The sequence below is a fragment of the Phyllopteryx taeniolatus genome, chromosome 19 (assembly GCF_024500385.1).
Source record: "Phyllopteryx taeniolatus isolate TA_2022b chromosome 19, UOR_Ptae_1.2, whole genome shotgun sequence".
Classification (NCBI taxonomy): domain Eukaryota; kingdom Metazoa; phylum Chordata; class Actinopteri; order Syngnathiformes; family Syngnathidae; genus Phyllopteryx; species Phyllopteryx taeniolatus.
This window is the reverse complement of record NC_084520.1, coordinates 17,778,477-17,801,043: the sequence shown is the minus strand read 5'-3', so window position 1 is coordinate 17,801,043 and position 22,567 is coordinate 17,778,477. Positions and strand designations below refer to the sequence as shown.

At 42.9% G+C, this 22,567-nt stretch overlaps 1 protein-coding gene across 2 annotated transcripts in view; it reads left to right on the top strand.

Annotated features, from left to right (window-relative positions):
* Positions 1 to 22,567, top strand: part of LOC133469721 (zinc finger MIZ domain-containing protein 1-like) — a 79,852-nt gene that overhangs the window by 15,028 nt on the left and 42,257 nt on the right. For both annotated transcript variants that reach the window (XM_061757126.1, XM_061757127.1), the window contains exon 2: positions 4,777 to 4,875. The gene's annotated coding sequence lies outside the window, so the exon portion shown is untranslated. The remainder of the gene's footprint in view (positions 1 to 4,776; positions 4,876 to 22,567) is intronic.

Here is a 22,567-nt window from a genome sequence, read left to right as displayed (position 1 = left end):
CCTAGTAGTGCGCTTTGGGATTTGGTATACGATTCCTTTTTCAAGTTTTGCAAAGTTTTCTCCCGGTCAATCAAGGCATCCGTGACGGGAAGGGGCTGTACTACTGTTGGGGCGGCGCCGCGGTCTACCTCTGACGCCCGGTCCGTTTTCCTCCTGGCCCGTCACGTTCTGATCAAGGTCTGACGCGATTTTCATGTTTCATGTTCAAGGCTTTCTTGGAGCTTGTTTGTGGCAAGGCAGACTTGAGTGAATCTCTGCCGGGCCTCTCTACTCACCGCCGGACCGTACGCGCCGTGTCAGACCGTAGTCGGACGCAACGAGTGTTATCGTGTCATCAAACGCAGCAGAATGGGAAAACATCTCGAAAGGGCCGTGACGTCCCGAGTAATTCATCTGCTTCCCGCTTCCAATTTGCTTTCCAGGTTTTGTTGCAAGCACCCCGTTTTCCTACGGCAGACACATCGGCACTGTCACTGCCGCGTCAAAGTTTTTGACGGTTTAGGAATGGTTTGCCGATCCCGTCGCCCCCGCGTTGTCACGTCCGTCCCGTTTTGTCTACGACGGCCAGAAACGGGATTGCCGTAGCCGCCGGAAACCTAGTGTAAACGTACTGTAGCGTTATTGTCGTTTTCCGCCACAAACCCCGTCAGCACGATCCCCGTTTTCTCGATTCTGCCGAGCTGCGGGACTGCTGTAAAAATCAATATTCCAAGCACCGCTAGCATGCACGCTGAGGGCTATTTTAAAGAGCGGATGTAAGAAATCTGACTCGGCCAGCCCGGTCAGGGTTGAGTAGCGGCGAAAGGTAGGACCCCCCCCCCCCCCCCCACACACACACACATATCCCCCCTGTGATGCTTCACTTATTGGCCCTGGAAATTCCTTCCCCCTTTCCTCTGGCACCAGCAGATTGTGTTCATCTCAGCCTTTAATCATTTTCCCTCCCAATAGTCATGTGCTGCCTTTTCCCGCCCCGGATTCCTCAGAGGACATTCCCCCCCCCCCCCCAATTCTTCTTTAGGTTTTTCTTTTTCTTTTTTTTTTTTTTTTACAAGAAGGAATGGTTACAGAGGAAAAAAGATTTTAATATAGGGCCGCTAGCATTCCAGTTGATTTAGCCATAGTCGCGTTTGTTTCCACAACATGGTTTGTTGTTGGTAGCTCCTAGTTGTAATGTGCGGCATTATTTTAAAAAAAAATGTGTGTTTTGTGTTGGGGAGTGTGGACGAGCGGTGCCGAAAAGTGTAGAAGCGGAGGAAAGTGTCACGGGTGAGTTGTGACAGAAGAGCAGCGGCTAAAGTGAAAGGGAAGGTTTAGAAAGTGGCAATGCACCTAAACATTTGCCAAACTATTGCTATTAATTATTTGGTCCCCTTCACTATCATAATGTGGAGAACAGGTTGTTACATCATCTTCCCAAACACTTTTTAAAGGTCTATTAAGAGCCATGAGTGATGAAATAAAAACAAAACAAAACGCTGAGTTGGCTGATAATCGGTAGATATTATTATAATATAATAATTATGATATAATTAATCTGCACGCACATTTGTGGCTGATGGCCTTCCAAGCATGACAACGATCCATTTTTCTCAAAACAGGCCTAATCGAACCGAACTATGTGCACTGGGTTTTTTTCGAAAAAGCATCCAGACTTTCAATCTTGAGGCGACAAAATGCCGCAAGGCTCCCGCAGAATGATGAAGTGGATTGAAACAACACCTCCCAGACAGTTGAAGTGTCCAAGAGAGTTAATGGGTTTTTTTCTCCAGCTATTTGCAACACTTTCAATTGGTTTAATAATGTTTCATAATCACAGAAGACGTGGGGAAAGACCAATAGTATCAATTTGCGAAAATATAGGACCATATTTGGACATACGGGGTTTCTACCTGACAGCTTCGTCATGTTTTTTTGCAATTACAGCAGCAGCGCTTAAAATGCATTTGGAGCGAATCAACACGGAGCGAGCCAACCTGCGATCGGCACCGCAACCATTCATCTTTGCCTTCTTTATGGCTTTGCACAACGTCGCCGCGCGTCTCCGCCGCCTTATCTAATCGCGCCGCGCTCGTGTTGTCACAGACCTGCAGCGTGTGTGTGTATGTGTGTGTGTGTGTGTTTAGGAAACACTGGGTCATCACACTCCACTGCTGAACCCGGATAACAAAGTTTATAACATACAGGACTGAAAAAAAAAAAAAAATCAAATTTTGCTATTTATACGTTTTTGTTTGAGTAAAGTAATTTTTTGTGTGTTTTAGTCTATAAACTACTAACATAACTCCCACATTTGAAATACACAATTCCTAAATTATAGTGGTTTAAAAGTCTTTTTTTTTTTTAAATCCAGGACTGTTAATTTTCTTTCAACTGTTCTTTTCTTAGTGCAGTTGGAGGAATGTCTCAATTCTCAATTTCATTATTATTATTTTTTTTTAGTGCTTCAAATTTCCAAGATTTTTTTTGGTCCCTTTACTGGGCCTTTATCATGCTTATGCAAACCTTACAGAAAGTTAGTTTTTAGCATGTACAATGAATACTCGCTATTGGCAAAAAAGTGCGAAAAATGGATGAACCCCCGCCCCCCCCCCCCCAAAAAAAAAAATAACGGGCCTGTTGGGGACCAGTGAACCCTCAAAGGCAAATTTTGTTTGTCGTGGTTTTCAGTTCAGGTCAGCCAGCGCCCAGAAGAAAAGGGTGATGGTTGTGAGTTAAGAGTCCATCAGCTAGCGCGCTGCAGAGCAGAGCTTTTCACGGCCACTTTGCTCCGGACGACTGCTCTTCCTTCAGCCGGCAAAAAAGCCCCGACGCAGAGCGCTTGCGGCCAAAGTCAACCGGCAGGGATTTGGACTCCATGAGGACCCAATTAAATGCAGGGGGGCCTCTCGGAAGAATAATAACAATGATGAATGCACCTTTGCGGCAGGCAGGCAGGCAGGCAGGCAGAGGCGTTTTATGTCTTGACATAATTTACTCTCCCGGTTAGTGTTTTTATTTTTGTATTTCAGATTTTTATTTTGTATTTTTTTGCACACATCAGGAGGTTGCAAATGGAACCATCCCGAGGAATTCTGATGACTTAGCGCCACGCGGCATCGTATCGCAGTTTGCTCCGGATGCATCGACTCTTTTCCCATATGTGGGGCCGGACCACCCGCTGCTGTGGTCTGAGTCGCAACGCATTATGGGTACGGTCACGCGGGAGCTTCCCGCTCGTACCCGACGACGAGCTTCGGATTGCAAAAATGGCCTGCTTTTTATTTAGTCGTTTATGTATTGGCTTTTATTCATACAATATAAGAAATCAACAACACGGGTCAGACATTATATGTGGAAAGTAAAATAAACATATATTATATAAGAATGATAATAATATATCATTAAATATGAAATCAAACTTTTTCATTATTTATAAAACAATTTTGTAATGAAAGTAATCAAAATAATGAAAAACAGATGAGTGAGTAAACTTAACGTGAAAGTTGCTGAAAAAAAAAAGCACATTGGGAATATTTTTCTGTTTTCTCTTTTGATAGAATTTTTTTTTCATGAATGTAAAGGGACATATGAATGTTAGTTTTAATGAGCCCATTTGTGAAACATGACCTGATTTCACACGTTTCCCAAACAGGAAGTACTGTCACATTTTACTCTATATCTCCTCGTCCAATGGAGAGTGTGCTGTCTTTATTGTCTTTAATTGGGCTAAATCAAAGTGTATTTTTCTCAGTCGGGACAATAAAAGAACTTCCTTAATGGGATAACAAGCGTGTGTATTTCGCATATGCACTTTGCCAGCAGTCAGTCAGCCGTTCAATTACTGCTTGCGGTTTGGTTTGCTGGTGCCAATGATTCACTTCTCTCAAGTCTGTGCTGCTGAGCTGTGTTATTGTGCTTAAAACAAATCAATTCTTTTGCAGTTGAGCTTTTTCCATCCCGTGTTATTGTAAACTGTTTGCCGCAAGGAGAGCATTGATTTTCATTTTTTTTTTTTTTCTCACCGCTCACCCAGGAAACGATGTTGGCGAATAGCACTGAGGCGTCTGTAGGGGGAAGAGTGTGGCTTTAAAACGCGGGCATCCAGTGCTGCTTGACCCATTGAGCCACCCCACAGCGACCCCTCTATACTTTCTTTTTTTAACACTAGGGCGAAAAAAAAAACTTGCCACAAAAACAAAAAGTGCAGGACATAAAGGATTGCTGCTGGGTTTTGGTGGTTTTTATATTTGGAGCTTTTAGCCTTGTCCTGTCAAGCGCAACCTTGAGTCGAGGTGATCGGCTTGGATGGATTTTTACAAGCTTTGATGTCTGATGATGTGATATTCCTAATAGGCTCCAACTCGAGCGGGAAATTGTAGTAGAACTGCAGCAGAAAAAAAAAAAAATGCAGTTGACATGTTTTCCTAACAGGATGCAAACTGAAGTGCGATTTAGTCGTAGACTTGTCGGAGCGAGTACATGCGATAGACGCTCATTTGTGAAATTGGACTGGATCAAACTCGCATTCCGAGTCGGTAGCAACAGAAGTGGGAAGTAGTAATGTGGAGAAAAATGCAAATGGCGCAAATTTCCAACGACGTCGTTAATGGTACCGTACCTCCTTTTGCACCATGTTGCTTCATGCGGTGAACCGGGAAGTAGCCTAAAAAAACAACAACCTTAAAAAACACAAGAATGAATACTCCGTGTTTTGGCCTCGGCGGAGGCCTAAATCTTGCTTTGCCGCGTTTATTTGATTGGATTATCTTTGAACTTTTTTTTCTCTCTCCATAGGTCTGGAAGTCTTGCGGTGCTGGGGTTTTTCTCCTCCTGGTGTGTGGATGGGTGGGGGGGTCTTCCGAGGTGAAGAAGTGAGCATTAACGGCAACAAAGGTGAGTTGTTGTTGTTGTTGTTGTTGTTTTTTTTTGGCATCCAGCAGAGGCGTCTGGGTTTACAGTGGAACCTCGATTTCGTCCGTTACAGCTTGACCGATTGACCGTGATGTTGAGTCATGTTTTCTCATGGCCGTTATACAACCATACTGTACCCAATTGTTGTTTTTATACTTTTTTCCATGGGCTAAGACACACATACCGTGCAAAATTACTGTTAAATAAAGCTCGGAAATAGTTTAGTTGATCGAAATGTAGCTCCTCCAGCCGGGATTTGAACTGGCGTTTTTCAAGAGTGCATCAAGCACATGGCTAATTTGCATGCCGGCGCATGTAAATTTAGCCACATGCGTTCCCATGTCCGTCGCTTCCGAGATCCGTTAAATCGTTCCGTTAAAATGAGGTTCCACTGTATTTTGAGTTTGTCACTGTTTCTGGAGGAAATGTGTTTGTTGTTGGTCAGGAGCTGTGTTTTGACCCTGGGTGTTCACAAATGGTTTGCCTCATTTTACCATTATTGGACCACATGAAATATAGTTCTAATAATAATAATTTGTGGAGGAGTAGCTAGCGTTGGCCAACAGCTGAGCAAGCAGGGTGGTAAGCTAATGTTGAAGTTAACGTTGGAAGCTAGGCCAACATTGGTGCTAACTTTGAAAGCTCACGTTGGAGGAAATGTTGTTGCTGACTTCAGAATCTAACGTTGGATGCTAACATTGGAAGCTAACGCTGGGAACTCAATTTTAAGCTAACATCAGAAGGTAATGTCCTTCGAGGTAACGTTGGATGGTTGCTCATGTAGCCATGCTCCGTTTTAAAGGCCTGTGATCAATGTGTATGATATGAAATACAGTATATTTTATATATATGAATTCTGAGTGGTTTGTGATTTACTAACTAGCTAATCCTGGTCTTGCTTTGCTAACATGCTAGTTCATCTTACATTAGGGATCAATTTTTGTGAACGATTTCGCTTGAAATAGCCTTGAAAAGTACTCGAATCCAAATCACTAATAGAACAAATGTTTTTTTTTTTTGGTTTGTGATTTTATTGGCGAGCAAACACGGTCTTTGCTTGCTAACATGCTAGCTCATCAGCTATGCAAGCTCTGCTATTAGCCTCAAGAAAAGCTTGGATCTAATCAACTGATAATGAAAATAAATGAATAAATATGTTTTTGAGATGAATAGTACATTTCTTTGAGCTGGGATGAATTATTTAGAATGTTTTCACTCCAATGAACGGACGGTAGTTACAAATTGAGTGCTCCGATATGTATAAAAGAGCCTTACTGGTGTTAGTTAGTCAACCACTGTATTATACAATAGCAGCAATGGCTTCGTGGATTAAGAATTGGGGCATCCACAGCGTAGATGAGAGTTAATCTTGATGGATGCTGAGAAATAATACACTTCTACTGACAAACATCTGCCTGAGTGGGATAAACCCAAGCGATTATTGTGAAAAATGTCGTGCGAGGTAGTACAGAGCCTGTGGTGTTTTTTTTCCCTTTTGTCGATGGACGGCTGCAGTTTGTGAAATTCTGTCTCCGGAAAATGAAACATGTGCCCGACTGTGATTAATGACTATTTCCCTGTTTTTGTCCGGTCCGGTTTCAACTTCTGTTCCTTTACTGTGCATTTCTGTTCCCTGGAGTATCAAGCATGAAATTTAAAGCACGGCATTTTGTTCTTTTTGGGACGTCTGGAACTACTACTACGACTACTAGTGTTTTTAATGATACATATCCATAAACAATTGTAGCCTACCTTGGTTATAAAGCCGCAGTAAAGGATCTAAATGTATGATGTAAAACTGCTTTTCTTTTTGTGCAAACAGGAATGGATTTAATGACGTTTAAAATGGAAAAACAAAAATATGCAAACTGCTGGCAGTAAATTCGGCAATAAATAAAGGATTCTCACATAAATTCGTATGAATGTGTACAATAACAGGACGATTACAAATGAGAAGATTGGCTCCTATTTGGGAACTCAAAGAGAGTCAATATTTTAGCATAATCTTGACTAAAAGAACTACGTTCCATGCAAGTAGTACCTTGACTTACAAGAGCCCCGATTTACGTGTTTTTGAAGTTACGAGCCATCTCTTGGTTTCAAGCCAAAAAAAAAGTGGGGGGAGAAAAATGGCAATTCAGTCACTGAAATGCTCTCGCATGTGGACAAGGAGAGCTACAGCTATTTGCTGTATATGGCAACACTCTTTTAATTCATGCCAAAATGTGATACCTCGACATGAAATTACCCTGACTTCCAATTTGTTTCTAGTGGGAAGTTTCCAATTTGGAATACTTCTGAAATTGCCCATTTTAACTTAAAAAATGACCGGAAACTTCCGCCCTTTTCAACCTGAGCTGTTACTCCCCTAATTTCTAGCTATCGTGAATTTCACACCAGAGCCCACTTGTAAATATAACTTTCAAGCGTTGTGTTGTGAAAGGTTTAATTGATGATTTTTGTTTCGCCCATGTGCAAGCGGCACTTGGCTTCATCGCTGACGTCTGAAGCCTTCCAGGCTGTTTGTCGACGGCGGCGGTGTGTAGGCCTAATGAATAATTGCTTTCCTCTGTGAAATGTGAGGGACAGACATTCTGTTAAAGGAAAACGTGGAGGGGGCGGAGGGAGGGAGGAGAGTTAAAAATCCCCTTCCTGTCAGTGGTCTCTCTTTCTTTTCTGCTCTGGTGAGATCTGGAACTGATAAGCGCGAGAGGCCTCTGGTAACCGAACAGGAAGGATAGAGGGTCCGGCCTTGGAGCCCCGTCCCGCCCCTCCGCCTCTGCACACATGTCCACCTTCGCTGCACAAACAAACGCAGCGGGGCCTGCCACCACACTTGAGGTCGCGAAACATCCGAGGCTTGCTGCTGTTGTTGTTAGGGCGAGGCGTTTCCACTGGAAGGATGATAGCGCGAAGCAAGTCGAGTGAAAGTCCTTCGTTGCCGTGTCCGTCAGAGGGAAGGGGGAGGACTGAAGACCCAACTGTCAGAATGTTCGAGAACAGTCGTTCTCCACCGTAGCCTCCCACCTCAAAAAATGCTTCGCTCTCAAAGTACCAGCATAATGGCTAACATCAAAATACAGTAGGTAGCAGGCTTAAGTGTTCATCAAAAACGTATATTTCATATTACTGTAAGTAGGGCGGCATTGATTATTCCACATAGCTCCAATAATTCGGTTAGAAAAAAAAGTCGAAGCAAAATCCATGACCATTTTCCCAGACTCGCGTAGAAATACGTTTGCACGATGGCGCCGAGGCAGGAGAAAAGAATGCGTCAAGGACGGACAATGTCCAACATTTGGGATCGTTTCACACTTAAAAAAAAAAAAAAAAGAAGAGCAAGTGCAAGTCAACAGGGCAGACCGGTGAACCTGAGCTGTCAACAGCCAATTGTATTTTTACATGCTGGCTCCCACGTCACTCACCAGGCCAGGCACCCCCGTGTAAACCCACACACATTCAAAATCGCAAACCTTTCAGGGCCGAACGTGAGGATGGCGACCCCAAGTGGACAGAAATAATACCTGCACCCCTCACGCATATTTTGTAGCGTTGCTTAATAATGAAATGTCCGATTAATTGAAGGGATAATGGCTAGAATAATTGATTTTGGAAATATGTGATAGCTGCAGGGGTAGTTTCCACTAAAACTTGGAGTCAGATTCGCAAAGACAAAACTGTTGTCGTGAAATGGATAGCGGGTTTTTCTGGGTCGTTTTGTGGTGGACCGGTTTGTTTCTGTTGATTCCCAATGTGACTCGACAAGAGGTTTCCAGTTCCTTCGAGTCCTGTTCACAAAGGCAACATTGACTTCAGTGTCACCCGCTCGCCCCATACTTTGGGATTCTCCGTCGTATATTTTCCCGGGCTTGACGTCGGCGGCGTTCCGGGGCGGCGCCCCCGCCGCGAGAAGGCACGAGATAACATCACAACAACGCCATCCAGGGTGACCGATAAATTATTAGCCCATTAGTCACCACAGAGAGGAAGAGGTGGAAGAACATGGCATCCATCAAAGCTTTTGGTGTGTGTGCGTTTCCCCGTCGAGATAGGCTGCCCTTAACTGGGGCCCGGGAATCTTGCGAGGCTCTCCCACTCACGTAGGAGCCGCGAGGTCGAGGTCAGGGAGCAGAGTCGGAGCCGTCGCGGCGCTGGCAAAAGCCAGCAACATAACACAAGTTGGCGCACTGGATAGGGATTGTTAACGTGATTCATTGCTTTTTTTTGGGGGGGGGGGCGTTTTATTTATGACCTTTTTAGCATCAACGGGGTAACGTTTTGTAGTCCCTTGAAGCAACTGGGCTTTTACAACAAGCAGCAGACGGACATCGAAAATATAACGTCAAAACTCTGAAGTGTTGTTTATGTAGAAGATTGGTTTTTATTTCTTCTTTCACAGCAAGAGTTTAACGTTAGGTAGTCTACGGCCCCAATGAGCAAAATAGTTGAGGGACTTTTTTTCAGAAGAATGGATTTCTTTGGGGGGGAGAAACGTTATATTTTTATAGAATGTCTTTTTTTAAATAAAAACTTGATTCTCTGCTTTTCTCACATGTGAGCATGTTTTATTGTTGATGTTGTGAGTTGTATGTTGTTTGTATGTTGCTAAACTCTTGCAACTATGTTCTAGTGCGGTGCTTCCACAAATGCAAATAAACTGATTTTGACTCAAAAGTTATATTTTTTGAGGATAGGATTTATTTATTTTTTTTTAAAGAAAAAAAGTCCAATTTTGCAGAGGAAAATTTTCTGGGCTGCTACTAGGCTGCAACCAGAAAAAGGCAGCTTGAAATCAGGCCCGATGGACTGACTTCAAAATCCAAAATACAAATATCTGTCATGAATGAAAACGTTTTTTTTTTTTTTTTTTTTCATATTTTTTTATCTTTTCAGGAAAAAATACCCTTTTTTTCTAGACAGTCTTGCATTTAAACAAAAAATCTTATTGAAGTGAGATTTTTGTTTTTGAGAAAAAGATGTCTTATGCAAGATGAAATCCATATTTTTAAAAGAAAAAAGGTCATCTTTTGTTTTTTTGTTTTGTTTTTTTATATAAGAAAACTCAAAAATAAACATGACATTATGTCTTGAATAAATGTTGCAATGGACATTTCGAGTCAGTGGAGTGCGACTCCCAGACCGGCAACGCTCGCGTGCTAATACTTGAGGCCCCATTTGGTGGGAATTTTTCTCTGTGGAATCTGGTCAATTCACTCAAATATACGTCTCGTTCTGGACCAAAGACGACGCGGCGAGGAGAATTAAGAACAAAGTCCGTCTCTGTCTGCCTTTGATGCGTTATTGTATTACGCCGATATCCCTTTGACATCTTGTCCACGGATAAGTCATCAATTTCCCACCGGTGGTGAACGGGGCCCCAAATGCGCTTTGGAGAGCCAGCAAATGAATCAATGGTCTGAGGCGAATACGCATTGAGGCGCTATCGGCTCTTTGCGAGCGCGTTAACAAGCCTGCCGCGCGGTTAACGCCGCCGGAATATCGCGTCGCTCTCCGTCATCATTCAAGCCGATCGCTTCGCTCTCATTAAGCGGCCACGTTCTCGTCAATGAATGTGATGGAGACCCGCTGGTTTGTCACTTGCCCGGCTGCTACTAAACCATCGTTGGGATGACCTGAACCTCGTTCTTTTTTTCAACATCCAAACAGAGTTTCCGCATCCCCTAAAAAAGTTTTTTTTTTTTCGAGTTACAAGCCATTGCTTGGCCGATTTTTTTTTTTTATTATTATGATTTGTTTTCATTTATTTTTGTTGTAAATTATTATTTTCAATTGTATTATTATTATTTTTAACACTTTGTGTTGCGAGCAAGAAATTGGACTTAGCTTCAGGCACTCCGCCACACTTATTCACGCTAAAACGATGACTTTATTCTCGTGCGACTTCGAGTTTAGACTTTATTTTAAAGACTTTACTTTTTTCTTGTTAAAATGAAGAGCTTTTTTTTCTGGTAATGTTACAACTACTGTATATTCTCAAAATATTCCAACTTTTTCCACATTCAAATGAAGACTTTATTCTCATGCAAATTCCTTTTTGTATTTTTGTAAGATTCCAACTTTCCTTTTGTGAAATTCTGACTTTCTTCTTGTTCAAATAATGACTTTCTGCTGGTAATGTTTGGACTTGATTCTCGAAATTTCCCAAATCAAGCACCTAAAAGGACAAGCATCCACGAAAAGGTGGCGGTCTCTTGACTTGATTAGTGCTCAACTTGTCCCCAGGTGCATGAATGATTCATGGGCACCACGCCGCCCGCTTCCTGCGCGCTTGGCATTCGGCCTTTCTCCCGCCTCCCCCGAGGACGCTGCCGCTCGCACTCACTTACACTTGGCTACTGTCGCGGGCGGGCGCCGGGGCGCTGTGCGGGAAACGGCTGTTTTCGCTGTCTTTTTGTCGCTGTCAAATGTCGAAATGCGATCATCGTGTATGGCTTAAAAACGTTTGGCAAGTGAGTCCTGTAGAAAAATGTTGCGGCTGCAAATCAATGCGGAACGGCTACCTGTCCTGCTTCCGTAACGTCCTCGCGGCGTCTGTGCGAGACGGCCGGCCGTCCGCCTCGTGGTAGCGCACGGCGGCCGACGGGCCCGATTCACAGGCGACGCCGCTTTTGTGTTTTGTAAGCCGCCGCTCACAATGGGCCGAGTCACAAGAGTCGGCAATCTTTTCATTGGCGTTACAGGAAATCTTATGTTTGGCGTCTTTGTTGCTGGCCGTTTTCGCGTGAAGAAGAAGAAGAATCCTCTTTATTGTCATAAACAGTCATGCATGCACGCGGAATTTGTTCTCTGCGTTTTTCAAACTCACACCGGAGCAGGGGGTCAGCCGAAGCGCCCGGGGAGCAATTCGGGGTATCGGTGTCTCGCTCAAGGTCACCGCAGTCGTGAGTCCGAGGGATCTTGGCGGATGGTCGGGTCGGGGTCTCGAACCGAGGTGCCCACGCTGGAAGGCGATGGCAGCATAACCATTGGGCCACGGCTTCTTCTTTTTCTCCCTTGCGTCGTTCATTTTGCGTTGTTCATCTTTGCTTACTTTGTGACCTAAAAGGTCACCGGTCATAAGCAAACTGGCATCAGCGCATCTGCAGGTTCAATCTGGTTTGGTTGGTTTATTCCTGTTTTCCCAAGATTTAAGAGATGTTTGTTGTCATGTGCAAAACAAAACAAAAAAAAAGACCGCACAAACGCTTTTTAAAGACCCTGTTCAGTGAATTCAGGGATTTGTTTTCGAAACACATTACACCTTTGAAGATAATTGCTGAAAATGTTCAAAGATTGAGACTCATAGACTCCTCGCCCACTATATAAAAACTTCAGCACATTCCTCCGCGTCAGTCCGCTGGTGTGGCCGCTTTAGAGCGCCTCGTTCTCGGCCGTGAGTGCACGCACCCCACAGGTGGAAAAGCCGAAGAAAAAAAGTTCGACTTAACGACGTTGCGCTGTTGTGGCCCCTTTAGAGTGCCTCGTTGTCGCAGCGTAGAGGAGCCCCGTGATGACACGGTGGTCAAGTAGTAATGTGAAGGCATCAGACTAGCATCTATTTTTCCATACATGCACCCTTCTAGTCATTCCAAGTATTAGCAACTGTTTAAGCAAGTGATGAAATTGATTGTATGAGGAAGTTCCATCCCCACCCCCCCTTTTTTTTAATAATGTCCAACATTATGTTTTTCCGCTCGTGCCCAGAGAACATTTAGCACAAAGGTCCTATTGAAATGAATAAAGAGGCTTTGTTTTTATGGTCCCAGCATCAGTTTGACTTTTTTTTTTTTTTTTTTTTTGGTAATAGTGTGGATGTACTGAATGTGGACCTTTTTAAGAGCGAGCAGAAAACTAGAATGGCGGTGACCTGGTAGAACCTCCGCCGACTCACCTTATTGAAAAACCGCAACGTGTCAAGCCATGTTGTTCCACCTGGGACCTGTAGGTGGCGGTAATACATTTTACAAACCAACAAATGGCAATCAAAACATAACTTCAAACTGACCTTGTTCCCCTTTTTTGGGTCGTTAGTAAAGGCGCGCCCCCAAAACAGGACAACAAAATTAGTCATCCAGATAATGCACAACATCCATGGCAGCGTTTTACGCGGCGACACGGAGGCATCAAAGCGGAAAACCCAGTCAAGTTCCAGCAAAAGCGCTCGCCGCTTGCCAGGCACCAAACTAAGACAAGCGTGCGTGCGAGCTCTTCGCTGAAAGGGGTTTCGATAGGAAAATGAAAAAGCTCATGCAGCATGGTGCTCCCGATTTTTCACGTTTCAATGGCAACACGCTGGATTGTGAAAGTCACATGACTTGACTCCAGTCACACTTAAGTCGCTAATTTAGGAGGCTTGGGACTTAATTGCCAACATTTGTAAAATACTTCACGAGAGATAAACAGATATGTTTTTTTTTTTTCATGGCCGATACCGATTTTTAGAAGTCACGGAGTCCGATAACCGATATTTGGAGCCGATTTTCATTTGCAGTCAAAGGGAAAATATTGGCTTCAAAAATTTTGAATAATACAAACACTTAACTTTGTTTAAATGCCTTTAAGCACATGTTTATTAAACAGCTTCTCAGATTTGCAACATGTTAAAGTTTTAAAATTTGAACAAAATATCCAGGAAGCTCCCACGCTCAATTCAATGGAAAACGTCAACAAATAAATAGCTCCCTAAAGTTTTCTGCAGTAAAGTAAGGGCCTCTTTTAATGTAAACTAGAACATTGAAATAAATAAATAAATAAATAGGTAGTTCCCTGAAGTTTACCCAGTTTTAAATTGACCTCTTATCGGGTGTCGGATTAAAAAAGACAGATACCGACACGTGTTAAAATGCCGAATATCTGCGGCGTTAATCGGGCCCGCCGGTAATCGGTCTATCCTCCGACTCTGCTCGGCTCGACTCAGACGTGAGCTACGTGACTTGACGAGTAACTTGCGACTTGCTGGAAACGTGAAGCGGAAAACCCGAGACGTACTTCTGAGTCGCACTCGCAGTATGTGACCTCCTCCTGCCTTTCGAAGCAAACACGAAAACTGCTCTCAGACGTGAGCGCCGCGTTGACATTTCTCCCAATCCAAATGTTCTTATCGGTCGGCCTCGGAGCAAACATGCAAACAATCTGGCCTGTGTGTGTGTGTGTGTGTGTGTGTGTGTGTGTTTCCAGTCACATGGGCTGGACGGGCTCGCAAAGAGAGTCATGGTGCCTGTCCTGGTATTTCCTGACAGTTCATAAACAAACGGACCCCGTTGTTCCCGGGCTTTCTTTCCATCCGTCAGCCGCTCAATAAAACGATAATATGATGGTAAAGGGAAGGAAAATGGTGAATGTTTACAAAAAAATAGCACAATGCAGCCTGTGTTTATATTCCATGTAAAATACCTTTTCTGAATGAGAAGCTTCTTTTAAAAGAAACACATTTGTATTCGTTTTTTTAAAGTCTGGATGCACTGGCTTTTTATGATTTTCAAGTTTCAACAGTGGCGCCTTGTGATACAAATGACCCAACTTGTGAATGTTTCAAGATACGAGTCGTCATTTATTGCTTTGATTTGAGAGCAAAAATTTGAGCAACGAGCTCTGTTTGGGGGTAGTGACCTCAACTCGACTCGCAACCAATTCTCAAGCTGGCTATTGCCTCTCCCAGTTTATTGTCTAACTAATCCTAAAACCAATAGAATTACATGTTGTGTATTAATAACAACCTAGCTTAACGCTAACAAGCAATGCAAAACACCGTAGACAAGCTCAGAAATAGCATCGGTGTTGCGGTGTTTTAAGCAACAAACGTATGGAACAACATGTATGCAGATAATAGAACACTACTCACAGGCATATATTTTTTATCCTCTGTGAAGAATGACTAATATTACAGCAGCTTACTGAGCAATTGTGACAGCCTCCTTCACGTATAGCTGTTGTATACTGCCCCCAGGTGGCCAAGGAGCGCACATCAGAAGGAGCAGCACAATGGTCATTAAATTGAAGCTAACAATGTTGCAAAAACTGTTGAATTCCTCACATTTGATTTGTGTTAGTACAATGTTTTTATGAAGTACAATGTTATAGTGCGCTATTAATTCTTACTAAAAAAAAAATACCTGACATCTGTGCAGTGCCGTTTTTTTCAGGGTGGGCGCCAACTCTGTCGGGATGTTGACGGAGCTGCGTGACTGTAAACGTCGGGAAAGGCGAATCCAAGCGAATGAACACAACTGTCATGTTTCTGTATATTTTCACGGGACAGCGGGGCTGGTGCTTGAAACCGTCTAGAACTGTCTGCGTTCCCACCACATTTGCACAGGTTCCATCAGGAACACGCACCTGTTGCTCGAAACAGTGAACGAGTAAAACAGCATAAGAACAATCATGCACGCTAAATTCTAAAAACTCGGGGCCCGTAGATATTTTGATCTAGTTTATAATTAGATATTGACAATTGTTAAGAGGCTGGTGTCGGTCAAACTTGACCTGTAACACGCTCGGTGTGGAGATGAAGAGCGCGTAATTAACGAGTTGCGTTCAATGAGTGCGCTGAAGTCGGGTAGCTGCCGAACGAATGAGCGTCGCATTCATCGCCTCGACTTCCGTATGTTCTGCCATCGGTCGGCACCAAAAGTGGTTTCGTGCTTTAGCCTTCAGAATGTCGAAGTTCAAAAGGCGCGCGACGACTCGGGGGGGGGGGGGGGGGGGGGGGGGGGGGGGATTACAATTATGTAGGTCAACCCAAAGACTTGATTTCCTCAAATATTGTAATCTGCATTTGTTCTGCCAGATACACAGCTTTCCGGTCTTTTGTCAGACAACAATGCCCCGCCCCCTGCGCCGACCCTCCCCCGACAGTGGTGGTTGCGCTGAGGTTTTTAGCTTGGCGCGGTTGTGTGGTGGACACGGGGGCAGCAGGATGTGACCCCAGACGGGCGAGGGCAAAGGAAGTCATTGATACAGTTTTGCAGTAACCTGTTGCTAATAGCAACGCTGCCCCCCATAAAATATTTTAGAATTGCAAAAAAAACAACAACATAACTACAGTGATAGCTTTATTCAGGAGTTTCATTGATTTCATTTGACGGTGCAGAAAATGCACAAACATAAATTGATTATGACTCAGTTACCGGTTTGGTCCGTAATGTTCGTCAGAAAATGGGCAAAAATGTTGATAGTTGTCGTAAAACCAAATGTTTGCAAATGTCTCATTTTGAATAAACGAGCGTAATCAGTCTGCTCCCAAGGAGGGCTCCAAAATTGGAGAATATTTACTGCAATTCTGAAGATTTGTACATTTTCAATTCAGCTATTTCTCGAAACGATGACTCAATGATCAAAATAGTTGTCCATTCATTTGATAATTGAGTAGTTGTTGTAATTACTGTATGCACTCTATGCACTCTATGGGTCAGCACTGTATGTACTGACCCGCGTACCGTCACGTCCTGCATTCGTTAAATCACGTCTGCCGGTCTGTCTGTCTGTCGGTTCTCGTCTATGAATCGCATTCCGCCTCAGCCAATCATATCTCCTTTACTAAGAAGTCAGAAGGTTGCTTTAGAAGGGGAGTGGGAGCGGGGGAGGGCGCGGGCGCGGGGGTAAATATGTCACAGTTATGGAGGACATAGCTGGATGCTCTGAATAGCCCTTCCATCTGTCCGCATGACTGCGCGGTACATGGAGCTTTGTGGCGGCCGATCCGCTCGAGGGGGTTGTAGCATAGCAGTGAGTTGGTGGTTTCTGTAAATAGCCCACCCTGCGCTAAGAACCAACATGACCTCACCAAGCCGACAAAAAGAGGCTGCTGCGACTGTTCCTCCGCTCCATCCGGGTCGGATCTACCAGTAACGATGGCAGAGGTGGGAGTGAGTTACAAGTCGCAAATTGGAAGTCTTAAGGCCTCTTTATACTCCCGCGCCGTTGCGTCACGTGACCGACGCATTGCCCCGCGCGGCCCCTCTGCGCGGCTCGACGCGCACATGGCAAACATTGTTGCTGAGCGGCGTTCATCTCCCGTGATTGCTCCGTTTTAGTCACATGCTGTGACGACGTACTCGCCGTGCCCCTCGGTTCCACGTACCATCTACGCCGCCGCCTTCTCGATGGATTTTGCAGCATCGTTTAACGTATCATCTGGTCATCTAGGTCCATTTGTTCGAGCAGACACCGTTCCACCGTGGGGTGGCCATTGTTGTCGCTTTGTTCCTTGTTACTGAAAGGAAAGTGAAAAACGGCTAGCGGAAATGGCCCAAAAAATGCAGAGGAAACGCCACCCTGCGGCGTCCTAGCCAATAGCAGCCGTAGCGGTACATTTTCAAAAGTGTACTCGCGTATAAAGGCAAACTGCACGCGGGACAGCCGCAGTGACGTCAGCGCGAATTTAAAGAAGGCTTTAACCTTCACGTTCAAGCAAACGTTATTGTGGCAAAAATCTAGCAAGTCCAGTCGAGTCCCAACTAAATTTCCAGCAAGTCTCGTTAAGCGAGTCAAAGAATTCTTGCTCGGCCGCAACATTTATTCCAGTGATTGTCAACCAGTGTGCCGTGGGAAACGAGCAAATTTTACACCATTGCTCCAAAAATTATTTGGGAGAAATAATGTATCTCTGTTCATCTATTTCTGCCAGTGAGGCATAGTGACAGACGGAACAACTAAATGCTATTCTATTGGATGGCAGGAAGTACATACAGTCATTAATGTCGTCATTTTTGTTTGTGAGATATTACAATTGTAAAATCTGTTCCTTGGCTCCATAAAGGTTGGAAATCGCTGATCTCTTCGCACATGGGCCACTTTGCATCCCATAGTCGTGCTTGCGGGTTTTGTTAGCTGTGCGAAAACCTGCGCAGTATCACGTTTTTGATGGCCCCAAACCAATCTGTGGTAGAGACCACATGAGTCACACGCGGGCCTGTTCTAAGAATTGCTCACCCGTGATGAGACATTGTGATTTTCTAGGAATGTTGCGGAAGTAAGTGATCGTTTGAAAATGTAAACACTGGCAGAGATTTTTAGACATAAAGTGGTTGCATTTTGATATTTCTGTTTCCTAATTGTCGTCAGAAATGATGAGTGTTTCCGCATAAATAAATATCATTATTAATAATAACATAAAAACATTAAATGTAATTGGTGCAAATCTGTTATTTAAAAAGACTTTTTTATATTTTTTTTAATAACAAAAATAACATCACAGTATAATATTGTTTTTTTAAATAAAAACATAGTATAACAAAAACAAAATAAATGGAATGTAAAGAATTTAACAGTATGCAGATGATGATTTATTAATTGCGGCTCCTTATGGTGTGCAGGGCTCGGCCCCTGGGGGGCAGTATAATACAGTCATGCAGATACAGACGAAGAAGAGTTACACAACTACTGTGAGTGACTCGGTAAACTGTAGTAATATTAGCCGTTTTTCGCAGAGGATCAAGAATATATGCCTGTTAAGTATTGTTATATTGCCAGTTTACATGTGCGTTTGCGTTTAAATATCAATTAAAGTTTTATAAGACCGCCACATAGTTGCTATTCTTTAGCCCGTCGATGGCGCTTCTGTTAGTGTTTCCTAAGGCAAAGCAGTGTGGCTCATACCCATTGGATCAAAAAAGCAAAACAAATGACACGCTACTACGAAAATGCAGATTTCCAACATGTAAATGTAGGATGTAAAAAACAAAATGTAAACGAGCAAGACTTGTCCAAGTCATGTAGTTCAAGTCCACATCAGGTTGAGTCTTTGATAAGTTCCAGCCAAGCAAGTCCCAAGACCAAAAAAGTGGTGACTCAAGTCTGACTCGAGTCAAGTGACACGAGTCAAGTCATGTTTGCTACAAATCACGCGCGACGGTATCCATACAACGTTTTGGCTCTCAAAAAGAGGATTTGCAGCGGTGCTGGAAGTAGGCCGTTTGGAAGTTTGACGGCGATAGAAACGAGCGATGCTAATCGGCGTCGCTCGCAGCGTAAGTCGCGCTTAATTCAAGGTCAGGACGACAATTAGGGTGTCGTCGACGCCTCCTCTGTTTTAACGCTGGACATTTGAATAAGTACGTTGATTCCGAAATAAACTTGGTGGAAATTCAGACCGTTAAAAAAAAAAAAAAAAACATCACGAGGGATGAGCTTAAAGGAAGCGGCTAGGAAGCGCCGGGCCACGTCCGCCCGGCCCCGGCTCGTGTCGGGGTCCTGCGCTTGGACTCCCTCTTGCTTGGAAACCCCGCCCACCTCCGCCGCCGCTCGTCACGGCTCACCTCGTCGGAACAAAACGATCCGCTCTTTGTGCGCGCGGGTCATCTCGGTCACCGTTTCCATTACGTGTGGATCGCTCATGTCTGTGTCAAGATAATAACATTTTGCTGACTCATTTGGATAAAATGTCTCGTATGCAGGATATGGGGCTTATTATTTCATAGTTATTGGATTATACGCACACAAAAATTCAGCGACTAAAAAAAAAAAAAAAAAAAACCTTTGACCTCTTTTGTAATTTTGAGCATTTTTCATTTATTTAAAAAAAGTGCTCAAAATGGCAATATGTTTATGGAATAAAACAAAACTGTTCAGTTTACTCAAATATATAATATATAATCAGAGAAATTGATCATTTTGTATGCAGTGGTCTCTTCCTTTATTTCAGAGCTGTCGAGAAGGCTCCATTTTAACGTTTCAAAAGTTTTTTTCTCTGTTGAATAATAATGCAGTTATTAGATTTTTTTTAGATTTAGTTATTTAAATTTGTGTTCTATTATTTTGTCCTGTTAATTTTTTTAATTAATAATTTAATATACATAATATACAATAACTACAACAAGAAAAACAATTACACATAATATGAGATAAATATATTTTAAACATAAAAAAGTAAGCGATGCTTCCCGTAGTTTTTTAATTTCTCAGTTGAATGATAAGGCCAAATTTTAATGTATTTGTATTTCTTGGATTAATAATTAAATACATAAAATAACAATGACAACAATAATAATAATAATAATAAAATAAAATAGTCAATTTAAAAATATATATAAAATATATATATTTTTAAAATGCTTCCCAGATATTAGAGTAAGAGTAATCATGCCTAATTTTAATGTATCTTTATTTCTAGATAATGATTAAATACATAAATAATCTCTGATGATAAGCAATACATAGAATTATACAGACGTTAGAAAGAATGTAATAAAATACGGTAAATAGAAAAAATTGCGTATTTTTTTGACTGAATGTTGAAGTTTAGGATCAACATTTGTGCGTTCTGTGTAAAAGGCAGTTGCGGCTCAATGTTCTGCTGTGTCGATTTTCCAGGTTTTGTGTGTGTAATTTGGTGGCGCTCTTGGCCGTAAATCACAGTTCAAGTTCATCTTTTCCTGAGTGCTTGTGTTGTTTGTTGCTCGTGTCATGAATTAATCCTAATCACGATCATCATTAGAGCTTTTTAAACCAAATACCCGGGAGCAAGCCTAATAAAATAAATCAATTCCCTCCCCCTTCTCTCTCTTTTGGCTTTTGGACGGGCGGGGGGACGTTTTCGCCAAACAGACGGCGCGCCTCATTTGCATCGCATTTAAGCATGTGGCTGAGGGAGCCTTTATTAGATTCATCCCTGCTGGGGACGGGGGGGGGGGGGCAAGCAAGCATGGATGGATGTACGTTGGCGGAGGGCGCAACCGTATGAGCCGTTTTGTTGGTCGCAATAATCATTTATTAGCTCTTCAAAAGTGGCCCAAAATGTCATTGACAATGTATTTCTTTTTGCCTATTAAAAAGATACACAAACAGATTTGTTTTGCATCATGCTTGGGGGGGTTGTGTACGTCTTAAGAGCAGGTTTTAATTAATTAGCCGCTAAGCCGGAACACATGGAACAGCGTGCACAAACCCCATTAAACACGCAAACTCCACCAGCCAAATGCCATTCGATATGTGCTTGTGCCCCCGTCCCCCGCTAACTAACGTGAAGCTGCTTAGCATGTTAGCTCTGCTAATGAGACATTTGGGTAAACAAGCAAACAAGCCTGACAACAAGAAGAAACCATGCGTGCAACGTGACATTTAACTGCTTTTCACTCAACTCAACAAGCAGCGTGCAGTTTGGAAGATGGTAAACAATTCTCTTTGCTGTGTTCTTTATCTTCAGCGACCACCGACTAATATTCTTGGTTTGGTTTTGTTAAAAAAACCAAATGTTGTCCAATGTTCAATGAATTCTACTAAGCCGTTCTTGATTGTTTAAAGGGTCCCGGTGGTTGTGGTCGAGTTACCGAAAACCACAAAGTGCAATCGAGTCATGTTTGTTGGAATTGACTTTGTCTCCCGGGGACATGGCAATCGACGCTTCTTACCAAACAAAACAAAACAAAAAAATCTGTTTTCTGAAGGCCCAATGAAGGCAGATGTCAGTCTGCGTGATCTCCTTCCCCTTTACACACTTCCTGCACAATCTGCCTCCCCCCTCCCCTCTCCCCTTCCAAAAAAACCTTCTCCGAGCCTCATTAGCCAGCCGGAGAATGCGGCTTTACTTCTCGCGTCACGAACATTATTTTTGGCTCGGCTCTTGCTTATTCATGAGCCAATGAAGCTCTTAGCGCCGCGGGCTTGTCTGTCCGAGTGCCTGGCAGGCCGCGAGGGCTTCGGGTTTGGCCTTTGGCCTCGGCGCGACGTCACCCTCGCCCGCCCGCCCCGCCCGCACGCACGCACGCCGACAACCAATATTTTCGTATTTTTTTTCTCATATTTAGCTATTCTTTGTATATTTTTAAAATATCTTTTCAAATATTTTGGGATGTTTTAGTAATACTTTTGTATCTTTCCCAATGTTTTAGTGTTTTTAGGTTGATTTAATAGTTTCTTGACTTTACTCAAATATTTTTCATTTTTGAATATTTTTGTGAGAATATTTACATTCATTATTTGGGTATTTTCATCTGTTATAGTTGTCCTTATTTCCCTTTCATCCTTTTGTATTTTAGTCCAATATTTTTCTTAATATTTGCCGATTTTTTTATTTATTTTTTTTCTCCCTGAAATATTTTTGGGTTTTTATTCAAATGTTTTTATGTAATTTTTTTGGTCGCTTTTCCCAACTATATTGTGTTCTTTAATATTTTTGTATTTGCCTTTAATATTTTGGTATTTTCCACCTAATGTGTTTTATTTTCGCGCATTTCAATTTGTGTGCGAATAATATATTAGAATATTAATGTAGTATTTGTTCAAATAATTTAGTAATTTGAGATATTTGTCTTGTAATATCACAAGCCTTATTGCTTTGGCTCTCGTCAGACCCACGCGTCACTCCGTGCTGTTACTTCCTGGTTCTCCACCAATCATCACAAACATGCACGTGCGTTGCCTTCACGGACCCTCAGGAATGTGGAAACGCCACCACATTCGACAGTACTCCAAGCGTCACCGCAGTCTGTTCCAACATTTTCCATCCACCATCCGTTTTCTGAGCCGCTTATCGTCACAAGGGTCGCGGGACTGCCGGAGCCTACATTTTTCATTTGATTGATGTATTTATTTTTCAGGACTAATACATTTTCTGACGTTTTAGCTGCGCTTCGAAAGGCCGTACGATGTTAACAAAGGTCGAGAAGTGGTGCAGTAAAAAGTTTTTCCTCCCAAGGGACAGGAACTGGCTAATTTCCTGAACTCGATTCCCCATTTG